Source organism: Notothenia rossii (assembly GCF_949606895.1).
Source record: "Notothenia rossii genome assembly, chromosome: 2".
NCBI lineage: Eukaryota > Metazoa > Chordata > Actinopteri > Perciformes > Nototheniidae > Notothenia > Notothenia rossii.
In genome coordinates, this window is record NC_136904.1 from 17,856,808 (window position 1) to 17,874,051 (window position 17,244).

The 17,244-nt window shown below is 39.3% G+C and overlaps 1 protein-coding gene and 1 long non-coding RNA gene across 4 annotated transcripts in view; one reads left to right on the top strand and one right to left on the bottom strand.

Moving 5' to 3' along the window:
• Positions 1 to 9,644: 9,644 nt before the first annotated feature.
• LOC307028430 lies at positions 9,645 to 17,209 on the bottom strand. The gene is made up of 2 exons (XR_013804988.1): positions 15,762 to 17,209; positions 9,645 to 10,962 (listed from the first exon to the last, which is right to left on the bottom strand). It is a non-coding gene; the product is annotated as an uncharacterized lncRNA (long non-coding RNA).
• Positions 15,160 to 17,244, top strand: part of zfhx3b (zinc finger homeobox 3b) — a 140,842-nt gene continuing 138,757 nt past the window's right edge. For all 3 annotated transcript variants that reach the window (XM_079663436.1, XM_079663437.1, XM_079663438.1), the window contains exon 1: positions 15,160 to 15,544. The gene's annotated coding sequence lies outside the window, so the exon portion shown is untranslated. The remainder of the gene's footprint in view (positions 15,545 to 17,244) is intronic.

Here is a 17,244-nt window from a genome sequence, read left to right on the forward strand (position 1 = left end):
GAGCTAAAGATGGTTGACACAAAGACTCAGAGCTGATGTTTTTGCAGCCAGATTAATTAATCGTCTTGCCAATATGTACAGTAGAGATGATTTGAACAAATGCTGATCAATATTTGATTCCTTTAGCTAAACAATCTTTTTCAAAGCAAGGTGAACAGGTTGACATTATGCACACAAATAATGGGTATCCTGTTGGTTAAAAATACTTAAAGAGGAACATATTCTCAGTCTGGAGTCGAAGTACAGTACTGCATTTGTTCAATATATCTTGCTCCAACATCCTTTACTTAATTACTCAATAAATTGTCATGCACAGAGCTTCATCTCCCTAGTGCACCCTAAAAATAGAACATTTTTTCAGGTTTGAAAAGCAGTCGTAGTTCAAGTCCTGCTACTACATGTCTCTGTTCTTACACATATTGTTTTTTAAACCCCAAAGCCCCACAACTCTTGTTTTGTCCCTCTTATCGTCACTAGTTTCCACTCGCCCCACCATCACTCTTGTTACTTCCAATACTTAACTTTACACTGAAGCCTTTGCCCCTGAGACCCTAGTGTTGGGAGATTAGTCCAGCTTCAACTGAAGTAGACAAACTGCAATCAATACCTGATATAAGCAAGCCGCCAGGGTCAGACGACCTTGCTGTATGGCACCCACGGCAACCTTATGGATTCTGGGTGACTGACCCCTGACGACCTGGGCAGATAAGGTCAGTCTGGCCAGAGTGACTTAAAGCCAAGAGGCCAGTGTCCAGTCAGTCGGGCTGTCCTATAATGAAGTGGTCAGTATTGCCTTTCTGTCACTCAGCAATTACAGCAAGAGATATGGAGCCATAGATAGGTGCTGAATGCACAAGGAGGCGGTGGCCACAGAATTACATTCACGAGGGAAAGGACCAGTAAAGTGACATGTAAACTACTCTAATATGGACTGGTAATGACTGGGAGCTAGATGGATCGAAAGGAGTCTGATAACTTCATTGGGACCGTTTTACATGAGTGCATGCAGGCAATACTGTAAAGCTTATGGCTAGGTGTAACTTTAAAAATGTGATGATTTGCTGTAAGAATGTATTTCAAATTATACTAATTATTGTATTTCCAGATTAATTAACATATACTGTTAAAGGTAAAAGCAGTGAACATCAATTGTTTTAAAATACAGCATAATGTGTTAGGGATGATCCTAGATAATCAGTCTAGAGGGAGCCATTGATAGAAGGTGTCCCTAATGTATTAATGACACGGGTGTAACTTGCTGAGTGAGAAGTGGCCAGATTAAAAGGCAAACAGACTGACATGCTGGCAGAGGTCATGCAGCCTGCACAATTACAGGCCTGTGTCTGGCACAGCGCTTCTCTCATAGCCTGTTGTGCTCCCCAACACAGGTCAGGGGGTAGGAAATCCCCAAAGCCATCCAGCTGCTGCCATCAGAGACTCGTGGCATTCTTATGTCTGCTAACTATTTAGTTGTCAGTGATTTGGTTAAGTGGAATTGACTTTTATCTGTGGTGTGCTGTGGGGCTGCCACTGGCAATACAGAATCCCCCTTCCTCAGCTCCTGTTTTAGCCTGGTGTCACATCCAGCACATTGCTATTGGCAGCTGAGCCAGGCCTAATCAATAGCCTAGGTCAGGGATGGCCCGCGGCTGTGCTGTGGGTGGGCTATTGATCCGACACACACACTCCCACAGGTCGCTCTGACAATCCGGGAAGTCTTGGTCTCGGACGGAGTGAGAGAGAGAAAGGATAAGGGGCGACAAATTAACCACGCTGCTTCCTGTCTGCTGACAAAACACTGTCATGAAGATTACATATTTATTGACTAGCAAATAATGTACTGTATACATTATATATATATATATATATATATATATATATATATATATATATATATATATATATAATATAGTCTGTATTCAAGATAAAGGATCAATATTTAAATTGATTTTTTAAACGGAAACAATGCGATTCTGCAAAGATGAGCCCATATAAAATCAAGACAAACGGGAATAGATCCCATCATAACCTTACACACCCTCTGCCCCTCTGTCTTTCTTTCTGTCTGTCTGCCGCTCTCTTTTTTTACCCATCTTTTCTCATCTTGCTGTGTGGATCCTGTATTGTCACTCTTTCAGACCTGTGGCCAATGAGCAAGAGTCTAGTTATTTTTGTTGCAGTTTTAAATGCTGCTCCCCAAGCCCCTTATCAGCACCACAATAAGAACTCTTGGGAACAATTAAACATGGGCTTCAACTCAAGTCTAACCACAGAGGTAAAAATAATCGCACAATGTTTCCAAATGGAAGTGGCTTCAAAAGAGCTATTCAGTTATCACAAACTGTCTGCCTCTCCCGCCTGTATTCCCTAACTAAATCTCTGTCGCTGTGGAACTATTGGAACATGTGACAAGCATATTTACCCAGCTTCACAAACCAGGCCCATTTGGAATTCAAAGTCTTTTTTACATGTTTTCTTTTTTATTGCTGGAATTGACAGTTGAATAAATATGTATTGTCTATGAGACTTTGTTGTCATATACGGGAGATCCTCTGCAGAACAGGCAATTATATATGCCATTACAGGAATATGTCTTGTTCTGGTTATAGGGTAAATTAAGTTCCTCTGGAAATCTCTCTCATTTCTCATTTTAAAAGTCCTCAGTCTTATGAGAAGAGAAATAACTCAGCAGTTCATTTGCTCTTAAATTTAATCTTGCAATCATGAGAGGCTTTTTTGTAGTAATAGCATACAAATAATTATAGATTAATTTGGTTAGGTCTAAAAGCAGCTGATTAATTTTGAAGTCTTGATGGTATCTTACTGCTCTGGTTTGCTTCTCCTGAAAGACATATATTATGTGCTCAGATTTCAGAGATGGGTTACAGAAAATGCAGATGCTCTGACAGGACTGCAATGTAAATCTTTTTTGCTTTGCCTTCATGATTTCCAACTGTGTTCAAATCATGTTTCTGACATTGTTTTTCTCTCTTTGTTTTTTCTCGTTCCAGGTGATGGTTTCATCCTGACCTGTTCTTTTCGTGACCTGGGAGTCGCTAAATCCCAAACCATATAGCTTTGGAAAACCCTGGAAATACCTGGAATTCTAGGAGTATATCACCAAAACTTCTTAAGGTGCCCAGGCACCGGATCAATAGCTTTACACTGTCCTTTATTATTTTTGTATGTATACAAAGAAAAAGACAGAAGTCTGAACGTTAGCAATAGCCGGCGGCCATCCACCATTGCTTTGACGAACCTGCTGTGACTGAGAGGGCGTGACCTTTCTGCCTGCTGACTTCAAACAGACACTTGAAAAGAAACCCAGTCAGAGAGGCATCCGCGTGGTGGCAACTCAGACCAAAAACCCCATCAGGTAAGGCTGTGAAGTCCTTCTTGCTCCTGCTGTCCAAGCCCTAAGCCCTTTAACTTCTTCAGGCCTTTGAAGCTAACTTGTCCCCAGTCTGTGTCCCCTGCACAGTTAGCCTACCTTCAGATATTGTGTAAAGGAAAGGCTAGCTGATAAATGCCTCGCTTTCATGCTCTGCTCACCTGTTTGTTCCTCTCGGATTAGAGGCTCTGAATATGTTGAGGTTGTTTGGTTGATAGACGCTCACCCTGGGTTCTTCACTGGCCTCTTGCAGATTTGTCCAGTGACCAGACAGAGCTGGAGCGAATGTGCTATAAGCATGTCACGACATACAGGAGCTCCTTAACTACTGTGCATGTCACACTTTGTGAACGTGCAAATACATTCTTTGCTTCCACATACATTGAATCTTCAGGCCAATATATTCAAATTTGCAAAAACAATGCCCACATTAGTGTGAACTTCTTTGTATTCATGATTCCACTCAATCACACTTACACTCAGCTGTACTATTTCTATATTCAGAAAAACTGTCAGTGATGGGATGCTTGAATGTTCCAAGACGGGGGTTCAGTTTACTAAGGGCACAAAAGTGATTTTTGAGCTGATAAAATGTCACCGCTGTTTGTGTGTGTGTTTACAGATGGATGGATGTTGTTTTTGTATGTGTGTGTGTGTGGTGTGTATAAGAATATATAAACGGTATGTGTTTGAATATTGTATCAGAAATGTGCAAAAATGGCACATTTATGATGCGTGCATGCGCTTTGGGCTTCATAGGTTGTGAAATGAGTATTTCCATTCAGAGAGACTTTGAAATTGAGGGTCTGGGTTCCCAGTTATTTTGTGGAAAACTGACAACACATTTTCAGTCAGTGATTAAGACTTGATCCCAGGTTATCTGGACTATATTGAATTATTCTGCTTGATAAAGCAATCTGTGTGATTTTATTTTTCTCTGGGAATGACTTTGGAATCAAATAGCGCCTGAAATAAGATATTGAGATTAAGCTTTGAACCTGTGTGGCAAAGCATTTTATTTCCATCTTACTAAAGGTAAAACTGCTAACTTTGACTCCCCGACTACAGAGACATGTATTGTTTTTCCCCTGAAAACAGACCTAATTAAAAAATAAAACAATTTTCATACAATTATATGAAAAACCTATAATAAGAAATAACAGTGAAAGCAGCAGGACATACCGTATGAGATTAGTTATGTCGTTACGGATCAAAAGAGCTTTGTTTTGAAAGTTCAAAGTCATTTTACAAAAATTCGGGTCACTAAAATTTAGTACACAGCAGTAAGTCATTGTTTTGAAAATAAGCATGAAAGAAGAGTAAATAAAAAGATAAACAGCTATTTTTTTTATCCTGCATCTTTAAAGAGTATTTTTAGTATGCGGAAAAATAGAGCACTTGAAAGCAAACCAAACAATATTCATCTTCGCTGAGCTAATTAAGGACGTGATATGAAATGTGTTTCATATAAAGTCGGGTTTAGGACTCAAAGGGTCAGCTGCCTCACAGTAGGACAACGTTAATGTTGCAGGAGCCAGGAGAGGAGAGGGCTCCAGTCTGGAGGAGAGCAGCTCCCCTCCCTGGCCTGTGTGCTGATGGAGCTGCACTCCTTGCCCAGGGCTCCTGGGCTCTGACACTAGACCTTATTTTTCATGTGGGCTGCACACTGTTCTGTTGCAGTCGGGGTTGCTCCCTTTGTGCCAGCCCTCCCCCTTTAAGAGCAAAAGACATGCATGATTTCATACATGAAAGATATATGTAATTGGACAGCAGGGCCTATGCAATACATTTACAATTCTAAACAGAATACGTTAAAACCCGTTTCCTCTGTTTCGCCCTCTTTTCTTCCTGAGGAAATGTATTTGCACAAATTCAAAAACACAAGATCAAAAAATATACAAAACACAGGTTATCATTTTTGTTGCAACTCCTGTGGATGTTCAACATTCACAAACACTTACAATATATCTCACAATTCCTCTTTATCAGTGTGTTGTGTAGTAACTCGCAGACAAATGCAGTGGATGCTGTCTTGTATTACAATATATACCTGGCTGGGGGTCATCTCCGCATATGACCTTTAGTTTACTATTATAAGAGTCTTTACTTGTGATGCATCTCCTTCGATTTACATTGTTAAATTCAATACATCTAAAAGGTATAAAAAATTGATTCAATAAACACGTTTACTTTACAAACCAAAAAATGCAATTAATCCCTAAAAATACAAAACATCATCTGCAGTAGAAGTAATAAAGATAACAGGTTGTGTGTTTGCTTTAAATGGTTTTTGACACAAAACAAAAGGGAATGTAATTGAATTACATTTCAAATGAACCTTTCAAAACAACTAGTGTTCCCTTAATTTCAGACTGAGAATGTGTCTGTATCTCTCACATTGTGCAGAAATCTGTTTTGTGTCATTAGTTGTTTTTTAAGAGGCTTTTAAGAGATCCTCTTCTGTTGTTTGAAACTAGACACAAGGAGCTGTTTTAAAAAGGCATCCTTGTGGCAAAATAAACCTTAAAGATAGTTAATTTATTCATGAAATCACTGCAAATTTCATTTGTAGTTCAAGGTGAACAAAAGTCCAGCTAGATGAGTTCAGATTAATGCACAAGCTGCTATGGAGTGAGTTAATGTGTCTGTTATCCAATGCGCACATGTTATCCTCTAAAGCTATGAAAGAGAATATAACATCTCTGTCTGTCATTTGACCACAGGGAGGGTATGACCTTTTAGAATTCAAAGAAAATTGTTCACATTGTCAACTCTTTTGCCTTTTAAGCAGCAAAATAACTTGTCTAACTAGATTATATTCAGCTGACATTGTATACATTTGTTGACATGCACTTAACTAACAACTTATTCAGTAATCATCTGACAGAATTAAAGTGGTATTAAACTGTTGCTATTTTTTTATTCACACAAGGTCAGTCTCATTGATCTGCATGCCTGTGTGTATTTTAACTCAATAAAGAGAGGACCATTGCCACGTACGCAATAATTCGCATCTGTTGTAACTGTGTCACTAAATTGACAGACAGACTGTCAAACCAAAAAGTACAACATATGTTTAAATTATGTGTAGGCTAGTTAGTATATCGGTCACAGGAACAGGGTCAGCTCACTGTTTTCATGTGCTGAAATGAATCAAAAATAATTTTAGCTGGAAAGCATGCCATGTTGGTTTCTGGTGTGAAGGTAGCAAGTATACAGACGTCATTATTTGTTGAGTGTCTTGGTCGTGCCTGCTATAAAAGGCCTCTTGGTGCCGGCAATGATGGCGAAAAGCTGTTTTTCTTTGACGCCAGTATTGCAAATGTGCATGCATACATACAGTAGCAACATGTCAGAGGTGAAGAGAGCTTTGGTGGATGGACTGGTGCAGGGCTCCTGTTTTAAGGTCTTAGCCCACCCCTCTTATAGTGTGTCTGGGATGCAAAAGTAAACACCTTCACTATGAACTCCCTTAACGAGCTGACACCTAAAAATGGAACAGCTCCACTAATCACTTGGTTTTATGGGCTCTAAAAACACTTATGGCTATAGGGGGAGGGGGTTACACTGAGGTATTTAGAGCACAGGGGCTAAACCAATTGATGGACAGGCAATGCCCCATGACCCCTTACCCTCCCAACTCACCACCCACAGCAAATATGGGTGGGATCACCTGCCACAGAGGCCAAGATTAGGAAAGCGGATAAGGGTTAAAACATCCATAATTCTGCCTCAGTTGCTATGACGTCTAAAATAACTTCCACACAACCCCAGGTAGCTTTTGGTCCAGGGGGCTCCTTCACAGATCACATGAGATTTCTACTGGGTTTTTTCTGTCTGTTTCTCAGATACTGCACTGTGTCTGCAACAGCAGGGCATTGTGTGGCATTGTGTGATATGAGTTTTTTTTTTCCACACATGTAAATCCTGCATGATCCCACCCATGTCTGAATTTGTTTCTCTCACTTGTTTGAATTGCAGCCCACTGAGTGTGCGGTTGTTCAAGCGTGAATGTGTGTAGCAACTGGGTCCTTGTCACTGTCAAACATAGAAAAGTCAATGAATATGTAAAGAAAGAATGTGCATTTGTATTCATTATTTAAGGCTACTCTTATCGTCATTATTATTATTCACTATTTGTTAATCTAACATCATTGATTTGAATGGTAAAACACATTGGGTCTGAATTATTCTCCGATTATCAGCAGTTAGGTGTGTCATGTGGCTTATTTACAGCCTAATAAACGTAGCTGCTATTTGTTATTTAAAGTGTGATTTTTTTTATTGTATTTCTGACTCTATAAATTATCAGAGGACAAACTTTGAATTATGTCTGTCTTACTTGACCCAGACCATATTCTGTAGATGAATGATGTTGAGGCATCCAGAGGCTGTGTGTGACGCAGGATTTGGATTTGACCCCTGGCGATATCCTAGATATGTGTGTGCCTTCTGTGTCGCTTCCACCTGTCATCTTTCATCTCGTCTTGTTGTTCGGGGGCTCTTCTTCACATCAAAGAAAATTACTCTCTTTAACGTTGTTATTATTCAAGTGCAGATGCAATGAGCACGAAGTGGTATTTGAACGGGTTCGGCATTGTGGGGATCCGCGATTCCTCCCCCGTTCTTTTGGGGTCGGTTTAGCACCAGCGAGTGTTTCTGTTGCCTGAAGTGGTCATATGGCTCTGATTTGGGTTCCCTCGGTTTCAGTGAGCCTCTCTCAAAGCGCGTAAAACCACACGAGTCGCGCCTGTCTCACACCCAGTCAGTTAGCAGCTCTCAGCATTTCTCCAATATTTTGTGTATCCACGATCTGAAGTGTGCATTATCAGAAGGCCTGGTCTGTCTTTTATGATTTTATTTTAAATTGAGTTCATTTAAGGGTGTATTTGCCCCTATATAATTAAGAAAATGCATATGTATTACACAATTCGGCGTGATATGATATGATGCATATTGCAATACCGTGGTTAAATTCCAGATTGTTTACCCATGCCTCTATATTGTTGTTTTATCACTATTTATTTTTATTTTTTTGCATTTTATCAGAGTGATTCAGAGTGTGTTAAGCTATTCGCAAGCTTGCAATCTATATATCGATGCACTTGAGATCTGACAGCTATTCAGCAGGAAAACTACTAAGGCTTCTTATTTTTTAACATAAAAAAACAAACAAATTAATTATTACAGATCGTTGTAATTATTACATGTTTTCATACTGTATATCATTATATGAATAAGTATGAAAAACATCTCTTTGAGATTGATTTTCTTACTAAAATGTTTGAAGCTCGCTGGCAGGCTCGCGTACCGTTTTGTTTTATGTCGTTTGTGTGTATGTGTGTTTGTTAAATTGTCTTATACGGAGACATGTTTACCTTGCCCTTCCGTTATAATGATTAAATTAAAACATACACAATGATGTAAAAAAACAACAACAAACAAACAATAATCCTGTGAAATAAATATGACTTTCTTTTTATGTTTTAAAATGTAATGCACAACCTGATCTCCCAGCACCCCCCTTATATACACACACACACACACACACACACACACACACACACACACACACACACACACACACACACACACACACACACACACACACACACACACACACACACACACATACACACACACACACGCACGCACGCACACACACACACACGCACACACGCGACGCTCGTTTTTTTTTTTTTGGGGGGGGGGATGCATGGTGTGTGAGAGTGTTCTTTTATTCATTTTTTATCACAGTGGTCAGTATGAAATGATCTGGACAATTGAGTAAAGTCAGCAACCATCGGACATTTTGGATGCTCACGACGTTTTTCAAATATTGGCAGACATCAGATTTGTATTTATTACGTGTTAACATGTCAATTTTTCTAAAATTCAAACGTCCAAACTGTTTTTGAATAATGCAGTGATCATTAATAAGGTAGTATACTGGCAGGATGAGTGAATGGATGTGGAATTGATATGCCTCCTTGTTTCTCATGTAAATGAGGCAGGCTGACCAGACGTCCGCTTGTCGTTTTTATTTTTATTTTGTATTCCCAACTCTAAAATCACAACAGCAGCACCAAAAATCAGGTCCTGGTTTTCACTTCCAACTGCTCTCAGAAATATGTCAAGGTTGATCCTGTGTTGCAAACGATCCTACATAACCATGTATTCAACATTTCCAAATTTTCGCTAGAAATATTTGAATCTCAGGATAAAGTGCTATGTGTACAAAAAACCAACAAGAAGAAGATAACTTTTTATTTCAAGAGTATTTATTCTTCAAACCAAACCAAAAATGAAATGAAACTTATGCCTATAAACAAGCAGCCTTAGAATAAAACATCTGAAAAAAAGAGCAGCCAAAACGTTACCATAATATGACATAGGCCTACAGAACATCTGAAACGAAACAAACAAACAAATTAGCAACAACTGAAATAATACACCAACACATAAGAGACCATTTTTAAAACGTTTAAACAAATATATCCACTAATATGGACAGTACACTCTTCAAAAAAACTGAAGGCAGATGTTTACTGCTGGATACATTTCTGTATTGATAATCAAGTTAAAACAAGTTGAATGATAAAAAACTGATTTGGCATAATAAAGGAAAGATAACGTTAAACAACAACAATTACACACGTTGCATTTCAGTTTTATACAGAAAGCTACACACATAAAATGTCACCACACTTGTATTCACTTCAAGAAGATTCTCCGTAGGCTATGTCAAACATGACACAAGGGTTTAAAAAAAAGAGAGGGGGAATCTAATCCACAGCCGGATGCAGTTTTAGAATATGAGCAAATACTGCTTTAGAAAATAAAGTCGAAGAAATAAAATGCATATAATGGTTTGCACAAAAAACCTTGTGTTTCCTTTCCACCAGGGACATAATGCTTTACCCATGATGGTAATGGTGGAAAGTCATCTGGAGTATAACATATCCTGCATCTACAATCAAACACAACTTATAACCACTCAAATAAAGTTAATCTTGAGTGAAATATACACATTTAATACAATAAAAAAAATAGAAAAATGATGTATACATTTTGACAGTAAATATGCAGATTTATGCAGAACGCTCCGCTAATAAGGCCAAGTCCAAGTTTGATCTGTGCTGGGCTTTTGCCTTTCTAACTGATCAATATCAAGAAATATAACAGTTCCGGACCGTGTAAGACCAGCTATTTTGGTAAAATGTTTATCTGAAATGTTTGTGATTTTCGCCTTTGATTGTTTGCGCCTAATTCGACCCAGCAACATCCCGACCGGGTATATATTTACATAATTCATATGGGAGGCAGTGTAATATGGTAGATGGAAAGGCAAAGGTGCGCTTTTGCAAAGACCAGCTGGTCCGCAGGCGCTTGGCTCCTGTAAAGGAGTTGATGCGCTGCTTGATCCCAGTGGTCAGGCTGAACATAAGAGGGCGCTCCCATTGCACCTGGCTGCGCTGCCCTATCCACCCTGCACACATGGAGAGCCGGACACCAGGCTCCCATATGTGCAACGATGTTGTGGTAAACAGTGCAGCCTCGACTGCTTCATTCTGTCGAGGATCATAAAAAACAAATTTGAAAATAAGTACAGCATATACATATTTTCATAAAAAAATCTAATTGAGCGTTTTTTCATACCAATATATATGCTACACGTTAATGTTATACTGATATGCTAATAATTCAAGTCATTTAAAAAAATGTTATGTGCATCATCTCTATTTCACAAAAAATCTAAATAAAAGTCTAAACTGAGTTAAGAAGGGGTTTGCCCTGCATATAAAAATGTTGCTCCTGACTATTTTCAGCCAATCTGAGAATCTAACCTACAGACCCTACTATTTTGCTTTCATCAACATCAACACTAAAGTAAAATAACAATGTATTTTTCATTTCATCACCATTAAAATAAACACAGCGTTTTGTTTCCCACTTTGAGGTTCCAGTCTACAATATTATTTAGAAATATTTTATAGCATAATATGAATGACACCCTCCTTTTTAATATTGCAGTCTGTAAGACTTTTAAATCACCAAATACTTCGGAATGTAATGGTCGTTATCTCTTTATAAAGTTATAGGCATTTCTCATGCAGGTTTTTTTTTATCTTTACTCTGTTTCCCTTTGTGCTTTGTCTAAGATTGCGAAAGCTGATAGCCTACATAAAATAACTAAACGTTTTTTTTTGTTTTGATTTTTGTATATATTTGAAGACTTAATCAAATAACTTAAAACGACATGTTATGCACACGGGTGTGCAAAACCCCATCACAAAACAACGCTCAAAACGATAATGGGCTTTGCTCTCTGTCTGAATGTTTTGTTCCTTGCAGTTCTGGTGGTGGTCAATCTTTTTCACGTGCCTCACATCTACGCAGCATTCTGAATTTTAAGCTACTCTGCCTTTCTTTGTCATATCCACGGGCTGTCATAGCCACAGGTTGTGTTGAATTTGCAATGCCACTCATCGATGTATGCCTATTGAGGCTGGCACGTGGACAGTTATCCTTCCCACAGAGAGGCGCAATTGAACGCTGGTAACACAAAAGCTTCAGACCCTGTCAGTCCCCCCTTTCCCCCTTTCAGTGATGCATAGGCCCTAAAAGCATCAAGGCCTCCGTCTGGCTGGTGTTCTTTTGATTTAGCTCACATCGTAGCCTACTCAATATGGTCACTGAAGGAGTAATGTCAATCAGGCCTTTGCATACATTTGTAAACTGAAGTTTGCATTGTTAGGCTTTAGGCGACTGACTGGCTCAAAGCTGCCTACAAGCCTCACTATACACCATACTCTTTTATTATCTCGTAGCCCCTTTAACTCCGCTCGCACGCTATTTTCAACCTATTCATTTTTACAATCACTCCTTCCCGAGAGAGCAGACACGCACAAATCCTCGAGATTCCTATAGTCTGTTTCTCACACTGCAAAATGTGAGCTGTTCGACGGGGCAATGCATTTTTCTTGTTTTTTCTGAGAGAGACATGCCACACAGCAGATGCTACATTGCTTAAAAACAGGTATCAGTGCATGCCTCGGCTTAAGGATGGCAAGTGCTGAGGAAATGCCGTGTTAGAGCACACTATATATTCTAGCAGGGAGCGATGGGGGGGGGGAGAGGGGAGAGGAGAGAGAGAGAGAGAGAGAGAGAGAGAGAGAGAGAGAGAGAGAGAGAGAGAGAGAGAGAGAGAGAGAGAGAGAGAGAGAGAGAGAGAGAGAGAGAGAGAGAGAGAGATATGGGGAGTTGGGTCTTGGTCATATATGCTAGGCTACGATATATAAGTTTGATTTTCATAGGCTATTCTAATAGAGATATGCTATTGGATCTTTGAAAACACCGCGTCCCGTGGAGGTTTCATAACCTTTCTAACCCTTAAGCCAAAAGGCCTTTGGAAAATATAGAATATATACTTTATATTTCATCAGCAATCGTCACCACTACAACAATGCGAACTGCTTAACATAGGCTATCAGTTGTGTGCAATCTTAAGAAATAAAAACACCCGTTATATTTATATGTGCCATGCATTTCTATCCAATACGCGTCTGGAAAAATAAATATCTAAGGCCGTTTTATTTACCCAGTTATGGCTTATCTCTTATGCACCGTTGTATTATGGCCATTTCAAGCTCTAAAGCATGTTTGGACAATGTTTGAACTCGACTATAGGTGCCGTTTAACTATTAACTCTGTATCGGAATTCACTATATAGGCGCAGCCTATCAAATCCGTATTGTTTCAATAAACATGGCACGTTATGTGATCAGTGAGAGCAGCTACTTGCATTCGGTGGACCAGGACTCTTTATGGAACTGTTTGCACAGAAAGTGTGCTTACTGAGAGTGAGGGATTGTCCATTTCCTCGGAGAATCAACAATAAAATTATCATAACAAAGAGCACTGGGAGACTCAAAGGTTGATTTCTGCAATACAATCTTTCATTCGGAGGAAATGAGAGGACATCAGTTACAGAGGCGAAGTGCTTTACGGGAAGATTTTTGAGAAAGAAACAAACGAGAGAACATCAAAAATGGTTGGTATTGATCATAAAGCCTTTCAGAAATTCAGGATCAGGAGAGATCAAAATGAGTCAAGGCACTGACCATCTGGACTCCTTATCAAAATATCAGTATAAATATAGAGCAAAATGAATGAACTGAGGCCGGAGCTGACCAAACACCTTACCACTCACCCAACTTGTCACACATTTATAGTGTTATTATTATTTAAAAGAACCAACACTCATTGACACCGTGTTCCCAGCGGTTTCGTAATAGATGTCACGATAACCTGTTCCCCCGTCATCCCACTGTGTCACATATAAGCTTTGCACTGCTGTGCAGAACTATAAACCTGTTTATATTTCCTAACCACTCGCGACTCAAATTTAAATAAATTGTCACACACCCATATAGGATACAATGGGTCTTAAACAAGTATTTAAAAAAAAAAGAGCTAAACTTGTTTGCATACTGTAATGATACAATGCAGCTCTTATAAGTTTAATAATTTCACTCGAAAAATACTTAAACATTTGTGCTGTGAATGATCTCACATCATTGAAGCAATTCGTTTATTTTATATTATAATTGTGTTATAAAGTATACACTGAATTTAAAGTTACAGTGTCAAAACGACACGTCTTGCATCTCATCTCCGTCATACTATCATGTCATATTTTATGAAGCTGAATTTCACTTTTTCAAATGTAGTTTTGAGTCTTAATTGTATTCTTTCATTCAAATTAATCCATGCATTTACACAGTAATATGAGTTTAGGAACACACATTGCTCTACGTTTTATTCAAGTAATTTTGAGCATTCTTCTTTAAACCTACCATCGTTAGCTTATAATATTTGTATGAAATGTAAGGATGTAGCCTAAATAAGCTGGGGTTCACATAAAATGTGTAAAGATTGCATTGCTTCAAGTTTATCAAAGTTAACATTTTGAAGCTTCGCATTGTCAACTTCTGTCTCTGAGCAAGTGGTATTTCTCTCAATGCTTAAAATCTATATTTACAAAAACAAATACAGTTTTAGCTGTGATAATATCCAGGTATACACTGTATTTACGATAACCCCTGTTTATTACTGATTACAGTCGTACATCGAGTGCACATGTAGAAATCGCTTTATAGGCTACATGCTTTAATTGTTTGGCAAGTGTTTGTTTAAGTTGTTTGCAAATACGATCATTGCTTACACTTTAACAAGTGCACTATCCAAAAGAATAGAATGTTTCCAGTGTAATCACTAGCCGCCGTAACTCAGTTATGTATTTCAATAAGTTGTTCAAACAGACTGTAAACTAAATGTAGTAACCGTCCTGTGCAGCTTTGGAACGGCTAAAATGACAGACTTAGGTTGAAAGAGACATAATAAAATAAAGCATGATCGCTTATGTACTTAAAGTGGCCAAAGTATATGCGAATATTTTATTTAAAAAGGCAAAAACCGGGACAAAAACGTTTGAAAAAGTCGAAAAAGAGCGGAGAAAAAGCTGTGCATGTAGCGTCGGGCATTGCCTGCTGCGGCTGCCTGCTTCAGTATTAACTTTCACTGTCTTCCGTCTAATGAAACTCTTACTTTCCGCTGTTCTTAATTCCATATTTTCAATTCCTGATCATTACTTTCCTCTTTTTTTACTTGTATCTATCCATCCCTCCCTCCCTCCTCTTTCTCCCTCCCTCCCTCCCTCTCTCTCCCGAGCTCTCTCCTTTGCTGAATCTTATTGATCCAGAAGGCGGCTAATTAGCCCTTCCCTTCGTGCCTGTGTAATGAAGCACATGCGCACTGAATTAATCACAGCCATTTTTTGCAGGAAACTAATTAGCAGGAATAAAGATCCAAAGAGTTTTTTCTTTTCAATCATCAGATCTCACTTTCACCTCTTCCTCGCTCCCTCTAACACAAGACTCATCGCCTGCTTTGCATCCAAATTATTTTTATATTGCCTTTAACAACTAATAGTACCTACTTCGGTTTTTTACACTCCGCAACAACAATGATCTTTCTTTTGCCACCCTAAGCGCAAACTGACCAAACGGGGACTGCCTTGATGGGATCTTTAGCTAAATCATCTCAATACTGGATTAAAAAGCGAGGATCACAAAGCGGCAGCGAGAAATTGTAAGTTTCAACTTTGCGTTTGTCTCTTTTTCCTCTCTGTTTCCACGATCCTATTCTTTTCGCTGTAGACTTGTCTGAATCTGTTTTCCTATCTGTTCGTAGTTTACGCTACGTGTAGCGAAGCTGGTTTTTCTCACATTGTGAGAAATGACTGGCGATCACAAGTTCATTTCATGCAAGTAGTTTGTTTAATTCTCGATTTTATTCGTATCGTTACCTGTGTTTACATCAGCGTTCGTCCTCTCCTCCTCATGAATGGAAGATAAGAAATGGGCAAGACAGCGATCCTCTCCAAGCAGTTGACCGTAGAAAAACACGGTTTTAAAACAGATATGTGCATTTCGGTGGGATCAGGAACAGGTATAAAGGGCTTATGGGTGTCAAGAAACGTGTTTTAAGGCACAGATGCAATAAGAAAAGGGGTTGTGTTCAGCGGACGAAGGACAGCGCCAGCTCCACATGAGCGCAGCCCAGAAAAGGAGCTCCAAGTCCAGCCTGTGGGTCCGTTTGCGTCCGGCGAAAGGGACCATCTCGCTTTCTTATTTTTACAGATTTGACACTTGCTACATCCAAGGGTTTGCAGCACCGTCGTATGCTTTCAAAATCCTCTTCTGGATAAACACATTTTTGTTCTTCTTCGATACGTCTCTCTGTGAAATGTGCAATCCCTCCGCCCTGTCTTAGTTCCTCAAGCTACACTTTTCCCCTTTACCCCACTTTGTCCATCTTGTCTTTTTATTTTTCATCGCTGTTTGGCTCTTTTGAAGCGTTGTTTTTAAGTCGATTCTCGCTCATTCCCTGACGAAGTCACATGCAAATCGATCGACATGTGTGTATGTGTGCGTGCGTGCGCGAATGGGCTCGTGTTTTGCGAGCGTGTGTGTGTTGTGTGAATGTGTGTGTTGAGATGAACGAAGCCCCGGGTCTCCTTCATGACAAGAGCGGATCAGCAGGACCTTGTACACGAACAGCCCGAGAGTCTGAGCTGCGTTTCAGAGAACAGACATGTGGTTTAGGGAAGACATAGGGCAGGCTGGAGCTGCTGCTGCCTCCAACTACTTGGCTACCGTATCTGACTTTCAGGAGAACATTTTTTTTCCCGAGAAATGCTTGCCGGAATGAAAACAAAACATTGCCCTATTAGTCTGACCTTAAGCAGCCATAATCATTCCAAAGTTACTGCCGGAAACTTAAAGTACGGTCCAAACTAAACCTATAGGTCACTGCATGCATTTAGTAGCCGCTTAGCCAGTTAACATTGGCAGGATTTCTTTTTTGTGTGCAAGTTAAACAAGACATCTTTCTCTTACCCAAAATAGAATAGTCTGTACTCTCGGAGGAAATAAAAAAGCAGCCTTACTAAACTGAATGGGCCTTTTCCAAATAAAATACGCAGTTTAACTGCCTATGATTGCATTATAACCAACCTCGCCGAAAAATGGATCTGATCGGAAAAATAAATAAAACGGAAATGCAACTGTTATCTTGAGGATTAGGTGTATTTTCAAGCCAAAAAAAATCTCCATTGATGTGATTAAAAAATAGTATTTGGTTTCGGATGTGATAGAGCTATATAGCCAGAAAAGGCTGCGAGAATTATTCACGAGCCTCGGATATTTTTAGCGACATAGAGACGGGAAAAGAAAGAGGAAAAATAGGTTTTGCGAGCGAGCAGTGGCAAGGATATGTGTTCCTTTGGG